The following is a 14,705-nucleotide window of genomic DNA, read 5'->3' on the forward strand; positions in this document are numbered from 1 at the left end:
ATCTGCAGTGATGAAATGCTTTGAGAGATTGGTCATGATTAGACTGAACTCCTGCCTCACCAAGGACCTGGACCCACTGCAATTTGCCTTTTGCCACAATAGGTCAATGACAGACGCAATCTCAATGGCTCTTCACGTGGCCTTAGACCACCTGGACAGTAGAAACACCTATGTCAGGATGCTGTTCATCAACTTGTAGCTCAGCATTTAACACCATCATTTCCACAATCCTTATTGGTAAGTTACAGAAGCTGGGCCTCTGTACTTCTCTCTACAATTGGATCCTCAGCTTCCTAACTGGAAGACCACAATCTGTGCGGATTGGTGATAATATCTCCTCCTCACTGATGATCAACATTGGTGCACCTCCGGGGTGTGTGCTTAGCCCACTACTCTACTCTCTCTATATGCATGACTGTGTGGCTAGGCATAGCTCAAATACCATCTACAAATTTGCTGATGATACATCCATTGTTGGTAGAATCTCAGGTTGAGACAAGAGGATGTATAGGAGCGAGATATGTGGAGTGGTGTGGCAGCAACAACTTGGCACTCAACATCAGTAAGAAGAAAAAGCTGATTGTGGAGTTCAGGAAGGGTAAGAGGAAGGAACACATACCAATCCTCATAGAGGGATCAGAAGTGGAAGAGTGAGCAGTTTCAAGTTCCTGGGTATCAAGATCTCTGAGGACCTAACCTGATCCCAACGTATCGATGCAGCTATAAAGAAGGTAAGACAGCGACTGTACTTCATTAGGGGATTGAAGAGATTTGGTATGTCAACAAAAACACTCAAAATCTTCTATAGATGTACCATGGAGAGCATTTTGACAGGCTGCATCACTGTCTGGTATGGGAGGGCTACTGCACAGGACTTGAAGAAGCTACAGAGAGTTGTAAATTTAGTCGGCTCCATCTTGGGTACTAGCCTACAAACTACCCAGGACATTTTTAAGGAGCAGTGTTTCAGAAAGGCAGTTCCGTTATTAAGGACGCCCAGCACCCAGGGCATGCCCTTTTCTCATTGTTACCATCAGGTAGGAGGTACTGAAGCCTGAAGGCACGCACTCAGCGACTCAGAAAGAGCTTCTTCCCCTCTGCCATCTGATTCCTAAATGGACATTGAACTTATAAACACTACCTCACTTTTTAAATACATATTTCTGTTTTTGCATGATTTTTAATCTCTAATATATATATACACACACACATACATATATACTGTTATTGATTTGCTTATTTATTTATTTTTCTTCTAGATTATGTATTGAACTGCTGCTGTTAAGTTAATAAATTTCACACATGCCAGTGATAATAAAACTGATTCTGATTCTGATCTGATCAGATCAGATCATGTCTTCTTTGAGTAGAGAGATACCACAGATTTTTTTCCTTTGAGTGGGTAGGCTGGTTATGTTGATCTGGCCCAGGCAATGAAATTATAAAACCTACCCTATATTTCTTGCAGTCTATCTAAATTCTTCTTCCTGCCCGTTACACTGCTGGTATTTAGGGCAGAAATGAAGGCCCTCCATCTTTGTCTGTCTATACTGTCACACACAGATATAGAAGGATTCTTCTTTACAGTTTCCATAACAATTTTGTTGGACCAGACAGAGTTGTTAGCCCTGAGTTGAATCCCCGAACCTGGAGGATTGGTGGACCACTCTTAGTCTGGCCTTTCTGTTTGGTCTGTTTGGCATAGGGGTCCCTACCAAGAGCCAAAGCACAAGGCCCTGATTCAAGCATGCAAGCCTCCAAGCCCTATGACAAGGTTGTAGTCCACTTGCAGGAGTCTATCTAAATGAAGGGGTAAATAGTATTGACTTTGTTGTCCTTTCTGGGGCTTGATCTCTGTGGGATGGAGAAGGGTGATGATGATTATAAGGAGTACTAGGTCAATGGTGGGGCATGATATGATGCAGGTGAGCAGGAGCTATAGTGAATTATGGAAGGGCAGCAGAATTTCTGTTCATCTGTAGTTCAGCTTGAAGTCTATTCTGCTATTGCTTCGTAGTGCAGAGACAGAATAGAGAAACATATTGGAAGCGAAAGTACAGTGACCTCCAGTTAGGCTCTTTAAGTGGTGGACTTGATGGATATTTTGGACTCTTATAGTGTATCAGATGTTATTTCTAACCTCTATCTGTCCTCCTTGATTGATATATCTCTTTGAGTAAACTTTGATTCTCTCTTTTCGCCTTCTGCTGTTTCCTCCATGCTGGTAATGGATGTGTGACTCCGATTTTGATGCCATATTATGTAATTTCCTTTTCAGATTATGTACAACATACTTATTCTAGCTACACTAAGTTAACTGATTTTCCCACAGAGAACTGCTTAGCAAAAGATTGATTGTTCCCTAATGAACTGTTTATAATAATTTTAGCCAATTTTGCTACTCTGTGGGAATTTGGGTAATTAGAATTATGCACAGTGCATATTTAGCTCGAGATCCAATTTTCAGGCATATATGTTTACTTGAAAAATAATTTCTTAAAAATATTAAGGTTGTTACTCAAGATTTATTGCCTTGGGGAGTCTGCTTTGTTAGTTTGCCTCACACCTTGTGCTGCAGAAGATTCAAGAATGTGCTCAAAACCTGTTTGGTGGATAGGTAGGTTGGTGGTGGTGGTCAGGAAATTGATGCATCTCCACTGGTTCTTGGAAATCCCTGGCCCATGAATGCTCAAAATGGACAAGGAACATTTGGGATGATTTTGAGAAACCCAAGACTGTAGATTAAGAAAGATCTACATAAACAGAAGCAGTGCACAGTCCTTTCGGATATCTCTCACTCAGTAAGAAAAAAAAATCAACAAGCTAAAACAAAAACAGAAAAAAATACTAGAAATATTCAACAGGTCAGACACCATTTATTTTGGTTGAGTGATGGTGCAGCAACAGTCTTGCACTCAATGTCAGCAAGACCAGGAATTGATTGTGAACTTTAGGAAAGGAAAATCAGGAGAATACACACCTGGTCTCATTAAGGGGTTAGCAGTGGAAAGGGTGAGTCTTTTCAAGTTCCTGGGTGTCACCATCTCTGGTGATCTATCTGCGTCAAACACATTGATGCAATCATGAAGAAGGTATACCCACAGTTATACTACATTTGGAGTTTGAGGAGATTTGTTATGTTTTCAAAGACTCTAGAAAATTACTATAGATGTACTGTGGAAAGCATTCTGATTGGTTGCCTCAGCACCTGGTTAGAAGGCTCCAGTGCATAGGATCACAAGCGATTGTGGGTTATAGATTCAGTTAGCTCCATCACAGGCACAAGCTTCACCAGCATCAACGACATTTTCAAAAGGTGATGTCTCAAGATGGTGGCATCCATCACTAAGGACCCCTGCCACCTAGGACATGCTTTCTTCCAATTAGTATCATGAGTCAGGAGGTACAAGTGCCTGAGGATGCACACACAATGCTTTAGGAGCAGCTTTTTCCCTTCTTCCATCAGACTTCTGAACAGTCCATGAACCCAGATTTCTCACTATTCCTCATTTGCACAATTTACATATTATTTATTTTGATTTTTAAAAATTTTAACTTTTAGTATTTTTATGTCTTGCACTATACTGCTGCCACAGAGCAACAAATTTCATGACATATGTTAGTTATAATATATCTGATTTTGGTTTTGATCTGTGGAAAGCAAAATGGAGTTAAAGTTTCAGGTAAAGACTGTTGCTTAAGGATTCCAGCATCTGTAGAATCTCTTTTGGATGGGAGCATCAGTATTCTTTCATTGTAGGAGTTTGTTATTGTCAACTTTTCCTCTTCATTCACCTCAGAACTGGGCAAAACATCATCTTTGATCATTATGTGGAAAAGAGGAAGGATCTTATGATCATGTCTGAAATTTCAAGACTTTATTCCTCAACTCAGTTTGCTCTCTGTTTACTTTGTGATGTGTGAGCTAGTATTGATCTTCTGCCTTGTTTAAGCTTGAAGTTCATAAGCTACCTGGCGTGCTCTATTAATGTAAGGTATACAATTGCAGTGCTTCAGCTTTCATGTACTTTGTCTGGATTACACCACTTATAAAGTTGAGGGCAGTCATTATAGTTGCTCAGTCAAACTGAATTACAGATTCTGTTTGGTATTACAAGTGTACATTTATGTGAGACTTCACTACTAATTAGCTTTCATTATGACCTGGTTAGAAATGCTTAATATTAGGTTTTACGCATTCTGGTAATCTCCAACTAAAGTATTTGATTGAAATATTTTTCTTTTATATAATCTATTTCATTTACTGCTTAAAAATCTGTTTCTATCAAACAATTACACAATCTTTCTCATTTGAACAAGCCATTTTCTACCTGTAGACTGATGTCTTTACCAAGTATGATACTATTTCTTTAAGAACCCTCCCATCAATAGTTTAAACATAAATGGAGTTAATTTACTGGTTATTCTCTTTTGGAATAAGTCTGATAGATTCAATGTCCTTGTTTTGTATTATTTTCTCTTTACTGGTAAACTAGCTTTGAATCAAGCAAATGAATTTGTTGTCATTTGCATGTGTCATTCTTTGCATCACATGAATACCTTGGATGTAGGGCCTCATCAGGTGCTGGATAACACTTGTCCACAAATTTGAAAATCTTCTCTACAACTACCAGTAGATGTGTGAGGCACAACCTTTTACTTTTGAAACTAAGCTGGCTGCATCATGTGTGATTGAACATGTGCTAATTAAATTCTGTAAAATGCTGTGTACTGTTTTCCGCATTGTAACATTAGCTTTGCTTATCATTGGTTCACTGATTCGTGACCACACCAAGTGTGCAGGAGTGCAGTTTGTTTGCCCAAGGCTGAAATTACTGTCATGGGAAGCAGTCCTTTCCAGTGATTGGAAAAGAATCCTCAAATGTCATCCAGATGCTGTAGAAGCTATAACTGTATTAAAAGCTGTATTTATTGTGCACATGCACCACAGTCTCTTGTTGGTTAGCAGCAAACACTTTAACAGCAGGAGAACTGAAACAAAGATGTTAACAGGATGCATGCTAAAACTGGTATCTGTACTTGTATCTATCTCCTGTTGCTCTTTTTTGCCTTTTTAAGATGGATCTGTTTTCTGTAATCATCTAAAGTTACAATGAATTTTTCATTGCAAAAGTTGCAATGAAGCAAGTCCTTCTTGCTTCATTAATTGCACCTTATTTATATTTATTCTATTTACATCTGTGTTTTGATAACTTACTCTATTTAAAGTTCTCTGTTCTGAATCATAATTTTTAGCTATTCAGTTTTAGTGAAAAGGTTAAATAAATGTGATAACATTTAATCCCTGGCAACAAAGCAGTACATTAAGGGTAGCTCTTCTGGGTTTTGGAAGTTCCATAATACTCCCGATAAGTATACAGGAATTTCTTAAAGTGGATTACTTGAGCTTTGTGCAAACATTTTCTGCAAAATGGGTTAGATCATTTGGTTGGACTTCCATGTCAAAATAACTTTTAGAAGATCGACAACTTTGTTCTTGTGCTTATGGTGTTAACAGCATTCAGAAATTTTGAATTTGAGGGGTGTGTTTCTTAAGAAAATATATATTTGGAACATTAACTTTTTTCTATCCAGTTAAGTAAAGGAGTTAAAGGAAATCTTTAACTCAGAAGACGGTGTCTTGCTTTTATGTATTTCAAAAATATTTTAACCAATTATTCTACAAACTTTTGATGTTAGATAGTAACAGTCTGTTACACATTTTAATACTTCTAATTTGCTAGGCTCTCCCAAGGAGATTAATTGCCTGGTAGTTTCCTTATGTCACTGTATATTCAGCATAGATTAAGTATAACCAATTAAATGCACATGCGTGGGAATTCCACCAAACTTCCTCCAAAGTACTATCAGCAGAATAGGAGAAGATCTCGAGAAATTTGATGGGAAGCAAAGGACCCCACAGATGGAACTGGAGAATTAACAAAATCCTGTTTCAACTGAATCTACCCACTTATTCTGAGTAAGTAAACAACTTCTTTTTAAACTCTGTCTTGGATTACTTGGAACTATCAAACTATGCGGGGAAAGCAAAGTAGAAGTAGTTTTGCATTGAAATCTAAAATGTGTGTAGTGTCTCTAAATTTTGGAAGGTGCATTTTATTTTTGACTTCCGGATTTAGTTAAGTGGAGACTTTATTTTGGACAGCTCCCTCTTGTGGTAACTCAGTCAGGAAATGCTGATATTCTTCACTGAATACCAAACACCAGAAAATCTGCAGATGCTGGATTACTTTGAATTTCCTTTCATTTGATGACCTCGGCAGTTGAGTTTTCAGCAGTCTGGAATTCCTTTCTTAAGTTGTGGCCTGAAGGGCTATTCCTGTGCCGTGCTGTTGTATATTCTATGGAATATCTTTGCCCCATTCACATACTTAAAGTGTAAAATTACATTTTGAAATTAATTTTTTGTTACCTAGCCATCTCTTTGATTTACAAACCATTTTTGCTATTTATTTTGGAAGTATTTGTGCTTCATTTTCAATGTTTAATACATCTCAAAACATACTGATTCTAAAGTCTGATCTTCTCTTTTCCCTTTTATTTTTGCTTACATTGCTTGATGTCAAAATGAAATGGCTGTTGACCTACAAGTGTAGGATGGTGGGGATGGTGGTGTGTCTCTACCAAAGGAGATGTAAGGAGCTTCTTCCCTCTGCTAGCCTGCAGGTCACCCTTGGGTAAGGCGTCGCACCTGCTTAGACCCCCGATCAGGATCATGTAAAACCATGGGAGCAGGTGGTGGATGGTCATATGAGCAGTAGGTGCATATCACAAGTCCTGGTTATACGACCACAGACACCAGGCAGACAATTTCTGATGAGTATTGATATGGCTGGGGTCACTAGTCTTGTAAAGACACTGCCTAGAATAAGGCAATGGCAAACCACTTCTGTAGAAAAATTTACCAAGTACAATCATGGTCATGGCACGTGGCACGTAACGAGCAAGTTTAAAGATTGTGATTGTGGATAATTTTGCTGCTGATTTCGGCCTCCAGTCTTTTGGTTTTGGGCTATTAGATTGAATCTTAGCCTAGCCTGTGAATTAATTTTGCTTTTTAAAAAAATAATCTACTTGTCCTGTGAACATTGGTAATACCTTCTTTTTAAAGGACTTAAAAACTGAAATTTGGAGCTTTCTAGATGTCCATCATGCCAAGTGAGATTCGGTTTGCTTCATATTCCAAATGCACTGGGAATTCTCCCATCTCTTCACTTGAGGTCTTTGACTCCATAGAAATTTCATAGTAATGATTAAAGAGGAGAGGCCAGTATAGTGGACAGATGAATAGTATTGCAAGCAGCTGACTGGGGGGGAGGAGTGGTGGAAAATAAACAAAAATGACAAGGAACAGGTAAAAACACGAATTGCAAAGGGCAGCAGCATGAACTGTAGAATAAATAAAATCCTGTTTCTACTGAGTAGATAAATGGGCAATTAATTTTAGTACATTTTTTCTTGAATTAATGTTGATCTTTAGGAAAACAATATAGAGAAAACTTAATTGCTGTGTGAATCACTTCCTGTCCTTATTTTTCTTTATCCAATTTCTATTTTACAATAGTTCTGCAAATTCAGCAGTTTGTTGTCTGTCCCCATCAATCTATCTTGATTTCCCAGTGTCTCTCTCTCTCTCACATTTAGTATTTGTGGTGGATAATTCCAATACAATTATCTTTACAAGGCTGATTTAGACACTTTTTAAATTACTTATTAGGCATAACGGTAATAATGTGTCTAGATTTTCCTTTTCCTATTATAGTCTAGTACTTAAAAACAATTTGGAGAAATTTGTGATACCAAAGGACAAGTCATTAAATATTTTTGCCTGTAATGGATAAAATAATGTGTTTTACTGTATTTTCACTCATTGAGATCTGAGTGTGTTTTTTCTCCCCAATTTGTATGAAACATGATTGTAGTTGTTTTATGTGAGCAGTAATCTAGAGGTCTGGATTTTGACCTAGCAGAATGACTTCCAACAACATCAAGGCTGCTGAGGATTTTAAATTCAATGAATCAAATAAAAATTGAATAAAAAATAAAAAAACTTGAATTTTTATTGGTTGCTATGAACTATTAAGATTGTTGTAAAGCCTATCTATTTAATTTATATGCCTTCAGCGAAGAAGATGTCCTATCCTTGCTCGATTTAATCTACATGTAAGCCACAGCAATCCAGTTGAGTCATAACTACCTTTTAATCAAGCAAGCTAAGAACAATTGGGTATGAACAATAATAAACCTTACTTGTGAAGCCACAAACTACAAATGGGGAAAAAGTATTTGAATTATGGTTAATTTGTGTTTGCATTTTATGATTATATAGCTGCATTGAAATTTTAAAATCCAACTGTTAATAAGCAATGTGTTTAATTATTAACATCCCTCTGTGTGGTTGATTCAGTCTATTTAATTTTATTGTTAGCCTTTTAGGGTTTAACATCTCATTTACTTCATGCCAAGTGAAGTAAGCTTCTTAAGCCAACCTGGTTAATCTTTTCTTCTGTTGCTTTTAATGCTGAATTTTCGAGGAGTAAGAAAACAGGGACAACATAAACTACATGGCATTATATTGCTGAAACTCAGCTAGAGTTTTTAATTGCAAACAGGTCTTTGCATTTAAATGAGAAAGGAGCCCAAGACGTGAACTTTATTAAGAGAGGAAAATTATATACATGCAAATAAGTTACGCTAGGTCCAAGATACTAATCCAACTATGATCTAGTCCCGTAGTGTTCTAGAGGTCATGTTGTTCAGTGTTTTTGGTTGTTTATTGATTTGTTGTGAAGGGGCGATCAAATTGGCTGAAGACTATCTTCCATAATGGTACACATCTCAGGGGGAAGCTCTGTTGTATCATCCACTTGGCAATTCTGGCTGAACTTGGATTATTTGGGAGATTTTTGGAGCTACTTCATCTTCCTTTAATGTATTTATTCACTATCATCTATGACAACATATGACAGAGTTGCAAGCCTGTGACCTGATGCTTTGGTTGTGCTATTGTGATACGAGGTGCGTAAGTTATGTGGGAGGAGAATGCATTTAGAAAGAACCATACTTGTTGGATAAAACAGTGGTAGACTTGACTCCAGTGCATAGTTTTGCACATTTACTTTGGGGGAAAACAATCAGAATATTTTCTTAAATAGCGAATTTGAGAGAAATGTGAAACTTGGGTGTTAAAAGTACAGAAGTCATTGCAAGTTGGTGTAGAGTTACATGCTTCTTTGTCATATAGGTTATCAGCTAATTTAGAACAAAGACTAATAAACAGAGCAAGTTACAAATCTGCTATAATCATGTTAAAGGTAAAAAGGAGCTGAGTGACCTTTTCCTGTTTGTATGGTGCTATCTGAATGAGTTGCAATTGAGGCAGACTCTGCCTCATTTATGCCAGTACTGATGCTGAAAATAACATTATCATAAGTAGATGAATATCATTAAATTTAATAAATGTAGGTAAATATGTTGCTAGTTATAGGTTTGGATGGAATTTATATTGCTCTAATTTTTACTATAATCTGAAACCCATGAGTGTTTAATAATATTCCTAATATAATCCTACATATTTTTATATGTTTTTGTGTAAACATGTCTGGCACATGGTAGAGTTAGACCAGAATATATTGCTATTTATTTTAGATGCTGTCAAGTAAATTCCAAATAATTATCTTTGAAACATTATTTTTGAACAAAGACAGACACCACAATTCAGAATTATGTTCAAATTATTATGGTTTGATTTCATTGCATTTTCTATTTGTATTCTTTTCAGTACTAATCTATTACAATGATTTTAGATTTTCAGCTTGTTGATTAGAATTTCATCAAAAGTTTATTAACTTTTGTTGATCATCTGTAATGATATTGTTCTATTTTATAGCATCATATTTCTTTGTGACTTAGAAAACAATTCCTTGATAGAAGGAATTCCTATTGGAGTTGCAGGTTCATATTTCATAATTTTTTTGGAATGACACAGATTTTTACATGCCTTATTTTCTAGTGTAGCTTTTTTCAAAGTACTGTATCATGCTCTATATTTCTAGTTAGCCAATTAAAACATGCACATACGGCTTTAAACAGGATGCAAAATTTAAATCTGAAGGATTCTTTCTGGGGTTTTTAAAAAAAACAGAAGGGCATGAAACATAAGTTTAAATCAGTAAATGGCAATTCAATATATATATATATATTAAAAAAAACTGATGCACCAATTGACCAGCCTTTGACTTCCAGAAAGGACAGTGGAGGCTTAAAATAGTTATTAAAATTTTTCTATAATAATGTGAATGATGCTTCATATTTTCTTTTTGGATGACTGGCATTATCCACCAACCTCTTTTACAAACCTACTGACTCTTACATTTACCTTTACTACATTTCTTCCCAGCATGTCACTTGCAAGTATGCTATTTCCTTTTTTCAGTCCCTCTGTCTCCAATCCATTGGTTTTCATGATGAGACTTTCCATTCCAGGGCATTTGAGATGTCCTGTTTTTCAGAAAATGAAGTTTCCCATCCACTGTTACTAAAACACTCTTAATTATTATTATCTCCATTTCTCCCCACATACATCCTCACTCCAACCCACCACCCTGACGCAATAGGCATAGGGTTCCTTTTGTTCTCACCTACCATCCTCAAGTCTCCTCATCCAACCTCCTGTTCTCTGCAATTTCCATCATCTCCAGTAGAATCCCAGCAGTGACCACATCCTCCCCTCCACTCCTTACTGATCCCCTCTAGCCACTTATGTTTGCAACAGTGCTACGTGTCCTCCCTCACCACTGTTCAGGTCCTTAAACCGTCTTTCCAGGGAAGGCAACCTGTCACTTGTGAATCCATTGGGGTGGTTTATTGTGTCTATTGCTCCCAGATTGGCCTTCTATACTAGTTAGGTCCAATGCAGATTGGTGGATTGCTTCATTGAGCACCTCTGTTTGTCCATCATAACAGCCAGGATCTGCTATTTGACAGGTATTTTAATTCCACTTCCCATTCCCACACCGATAAGTCTATGACTTTTCTCTACTGCCACATAGAGGCCAGATGCTGATTGGAGGAGCAACATCTCATATTCCCTTATTACTTTGGCCCCTTTGCCCCTTTCCTTCCCCTCCTGATGCCACAAATTGCTGGCTGGCACCTGCATTTCTTCCTCCTGATTTCCCATCTCCTTTATTCCATGGTTTACTGTCCTCCCCTATAAGATTCCTTTGGTTTTAACCCTTTTGCCTTTTCCACTTATCACCTCCCAGCTCTCATGTCATTCCCTTTTTCCCCTCCCCCACCTTCATATTTTCTCCCTTTCATCTGGATTCACCTGTCTTCTGCTAACTAGTGCTCCTTCCCCCATCCAATCTACTTATTCAGACTTCAGCTATGTTCCTTTACAGCCTTGAAGGGTTTTAGCCCACAGCAGTGATTTTCCATTTCCCTTCAAGGGCCTCGGCCCCTTCCCCTACAGTCCTGACGAAGGGTTCCGGCCCAAAACATCAACCAATCTTTTCCATGGATGCTGCCCGACCTGCTGAGTTCCTCCAGCGTGTTGTGAGTGTTGCTTTGACCCCAGCATCTGCAGATTATTTTGTGTAGACCATAAGACAAAGGAGCAGAAGTCGGCGTCTTCAGCCCATCGAGTCTGCTCCGCCATTTTATCATGAGCTGATCCATTCTCCCATTTAATCCCACTCCCCTGCCTTCTCACCATAACCTTTGATGCCCTGGCTACTCAGATACCTATCAATCTCTGTCTTAAGTACACCCAATGACTTAGCCTCCACTGCTGCCCGTGGCAACAAATTCCATAGATTCACCACCCTCTGGCTAAAAAAATTTCTTTGTATCTCTGTACTGAATGGGCGCCCTTCAATCCTTAAATCATGCTCTCTCGTACTAGACTCTCCCATCATGGGAAACAACTTTGCCATATCCACTCTGTCCATGCCTTTCAACACTCAAAATGTTTCTATGAGATCCTCCCTCATTCTTCTAAACTCCAAGGAATACCGTTCAAGAGCAGACAAACGTTCCTCATGTTAACCCTCTCATTCCCAGAATCATTCTAGTGAATCTTCTCTGTACCCTCTCCAACGTCAGCACATCCTTTCTTAAATAAGGAGCCCCAAACTGCCCACAATACTTCAAGTGAGGTCTTACAGCCTTATAGAGCCTCAACATCACATCCCTGCTCTTATACTCTATTCCTCTAGAAATTAATGCCAACATTGCATTCGCCTTCTTCGCAACCGACTCAACCTGGAGGTTAACCTTAAGGCTATCCTGCACCAGGACTCCCAAGTCCCACTGCATCTCAGAACTTTGAATTCTCTCCCCATTTAAATAATAGTCTACCCATTTATTTCTGCTGCCAAAGTGCATAACCATACACTTTCCAACATTATATTTCATTTACCACTTCTTTGCCCATTCTTCCAATCTATCCAAATGTCTCTGCAGACTCTGTTTCCTCAGCACTACCGGCCCCTCCACCTATCTTTGTATCATCAGCAAACTTAGCCACAAAGCCATCTATTCCATAATCCAAATCGTTGATGTACAATATAAAAAGAAGCGGCCCCAACACGGACCCCTGTAGATCACCACTGGTAACCGGCAGCCAGCCAGAATGGGATCCCCTTATTCCCACTCTCTGTTTCCTGCCAATCAGCCAACACTCTATCCACGTATGTAACTTTCCCGTAATTCCATGGGCTCTTATCTTGTTTAGCAGCCTCATGTGTGGCATCTTGTCAAAGGGCTTCTGAGAATCCAAATATACAACATCCACTGCATCTCCCTTGTCTAGCCTGCTTGTAATTTCCTCAAAAAATTGTAGTAGGTTTGTCGGCAGGATTTTCCTTTAAGGAAACCATGCTGAGTTCAGCCTATCTTATCATATGCCTCCAGGTACTCCATAACCTCATCCTTGACAATCAACTCCAACAACTTCCTAAACACCGATGTCAAACTAACAAGTCTATAATTTCCTTTTTGCTTCCTTGTCCCCTTCTTAAATAGCAGAGTGACATTTGCAATCTTCCAGTCCTCTGGAACCATGCCAGAATCTATTGACTTTTGAAAGATCATTGCTAATTTCTCCGCAATCTCCACAGCTACTTACTTCAGAACACGAGGGTGCATTCCATCTGGTCCGTGAGATTTTATCTATCCTTAGACTATTCAGCTTCCTGAGTACTTTCTCTGTCATAATTGTGACTGCGCACACTTCTCTTCCCTGCACCCTTGGGTGTCCGGTATACTGCTGATGTCTTCCTCAGTGAAGACTGATGCAAAATACTCGTTCAGTTCCTCCGCCATCTCCTTATCTTCCATTACAATTTCTCCAGCATCATTTTCTATCAGTCCTATATCTATTCTCACCTGTCTTTTGTTCTTTATATACTTGAAAAAGCTTTTAGTATCCTCTTCGATATTATTTGCTAGCTTCCTTTCATAGTTCATCTTTTCCCTCTTAATGACCTTCTTAGTTTTCTTTTGTAAGCTTTTCAAAACTTCCCAATCCTCTGTCTTCCCACTAATTTTTGCTTCCTTGTATGCCCTCTGCTTTGCTTTAACTTTGGCTTTGACTTCTCTTGTCAGCCACGGTTGCATCCTTTTTCCATTTGAAAATTCCTTCGTTTTTGGAATACATCTGTCTTGCACCTTCCTCATTTCTTGCATAAACTCCAGCCTCTGCTGCTTTGCCGTCCTTCCCGCTAGTGTCCCTTTCCAGTCAACTTTGGCCAGTTCCTTTCTCATGCCACTGTAATTTCCTTTACTCCACTGAAATACCGACACATCGGATTTCGGCTTCTCTTTTTCAAATTTCACAGTGAAGTCAATCATGTTATGATCACTGTCTCCTAAGGGTTCCTTCACCTCAATCTCTCTAATCACCTGTGGTTCATTACACAATACCCAATCCAGTACAGCTGATCCCCTAGTGGGCTCAACAACAAGCTGTTCTAAAAAGCCATCTCGCAGACATTCTACAAATTCTCTCTTGAGATCCAGTGCCGACCTGATTTTCCCAATCCACTTGCAGGTTAAAATCCCCCACAAATATCATAACACCTCCCTTCTGACAAGCCTTTTCTATTTCCTGTTGTAATTTGTAGTCCACATCACTGCAGCTGCTTGGAGGCCTGTATATAACTGCTATCTGCTTTCGGGGTCCTTTTACCCCTGCAATTTCTTAGCTCAACCCATAAAAATTCTGCACCTTCTGATCCTATGTCACCTGTTTCTAATACTTTGATATCATTTCTTGCCAATAAAGCCACGCCACCCCCCCCTTCCTACTTTGCTATCCTTCCGATACACCATGTATCTTTGGACGTTCAGCTCCCAGAGGTACGCATCCTTGTAAAGTCATTGTAATAGCACCTAAGAGGCTTTGAGAAACTTTACAACATTACTCGATTTATGATCAGGAGATCTTAATTTCTCTTTATGATAACTCTTGAAGATGCATTGGTTCTAATGTAAATGTTTGTCACAGACATCTCCCACAGATATCTGATTGGTTACCTTTGAACGCCATGATAGTGTAGTGGTTAGAGTGACGCTGTTATAGCTCAGGGTGTTTCAGAGTTTGGAGTTCAATTCCAGCACAGTTCTGTAAGGAGTCTTTGTATTTTCTCCCTGTGGAATGCATGGGTTTTCTCTGGTTT

At 38.6% G+C, this 14,705-nt stretch overlaps 1 protein-coding gene across 10 annotated transcripts in view; it reads left to right on the plus strand.

The window, feature by feature from the left end:
• The window catches only part of stk33 (serine/threonine kinase 33), a 247,047-nt gene that overhangs the window by 68,180 nt on the left and 164,162 nt on the right, over window positions 1–14,705 (plus strand). For 4 of the 10 annotated variants that reach the window (XR_010019651.1, XM_063061881.1, XM_063061890.1 and 1 more), the window contains exon 1: window positions 4,708–5,980. The exons of 2 other annotated variants lie outside the window; for them this stretch is intronic. The gene's annotated coding sequence lies outside the window, so the exon portion shown is untranslated. Of the gene's footprint in view, window positions 1–4,707; window positions 5,981–8,771; window positions 9,040–14,705 lie in introns of those variants that run through there. 4 more of the 10 variants (XM_063061885.1, XM_063061883.1, XM_063061884.1 and 1 more) reach the window with 3 other exon arrangements.

Source organism: Mobula hypostoma, chromosome 11 (genome assembly GCF_963921235.1).
Source record: "Mobula hypostoma chromosome 11, sMobHyp1.1, whole genome shotgun sequence".
Taxonomy (NCBI): domain Eukaryota; kingdom Metazoa; phylum Chordata; class Chondrichthyes; order Myliobatiformes; family Myliobatidae; genus Mobula; species Mobula hypostoma.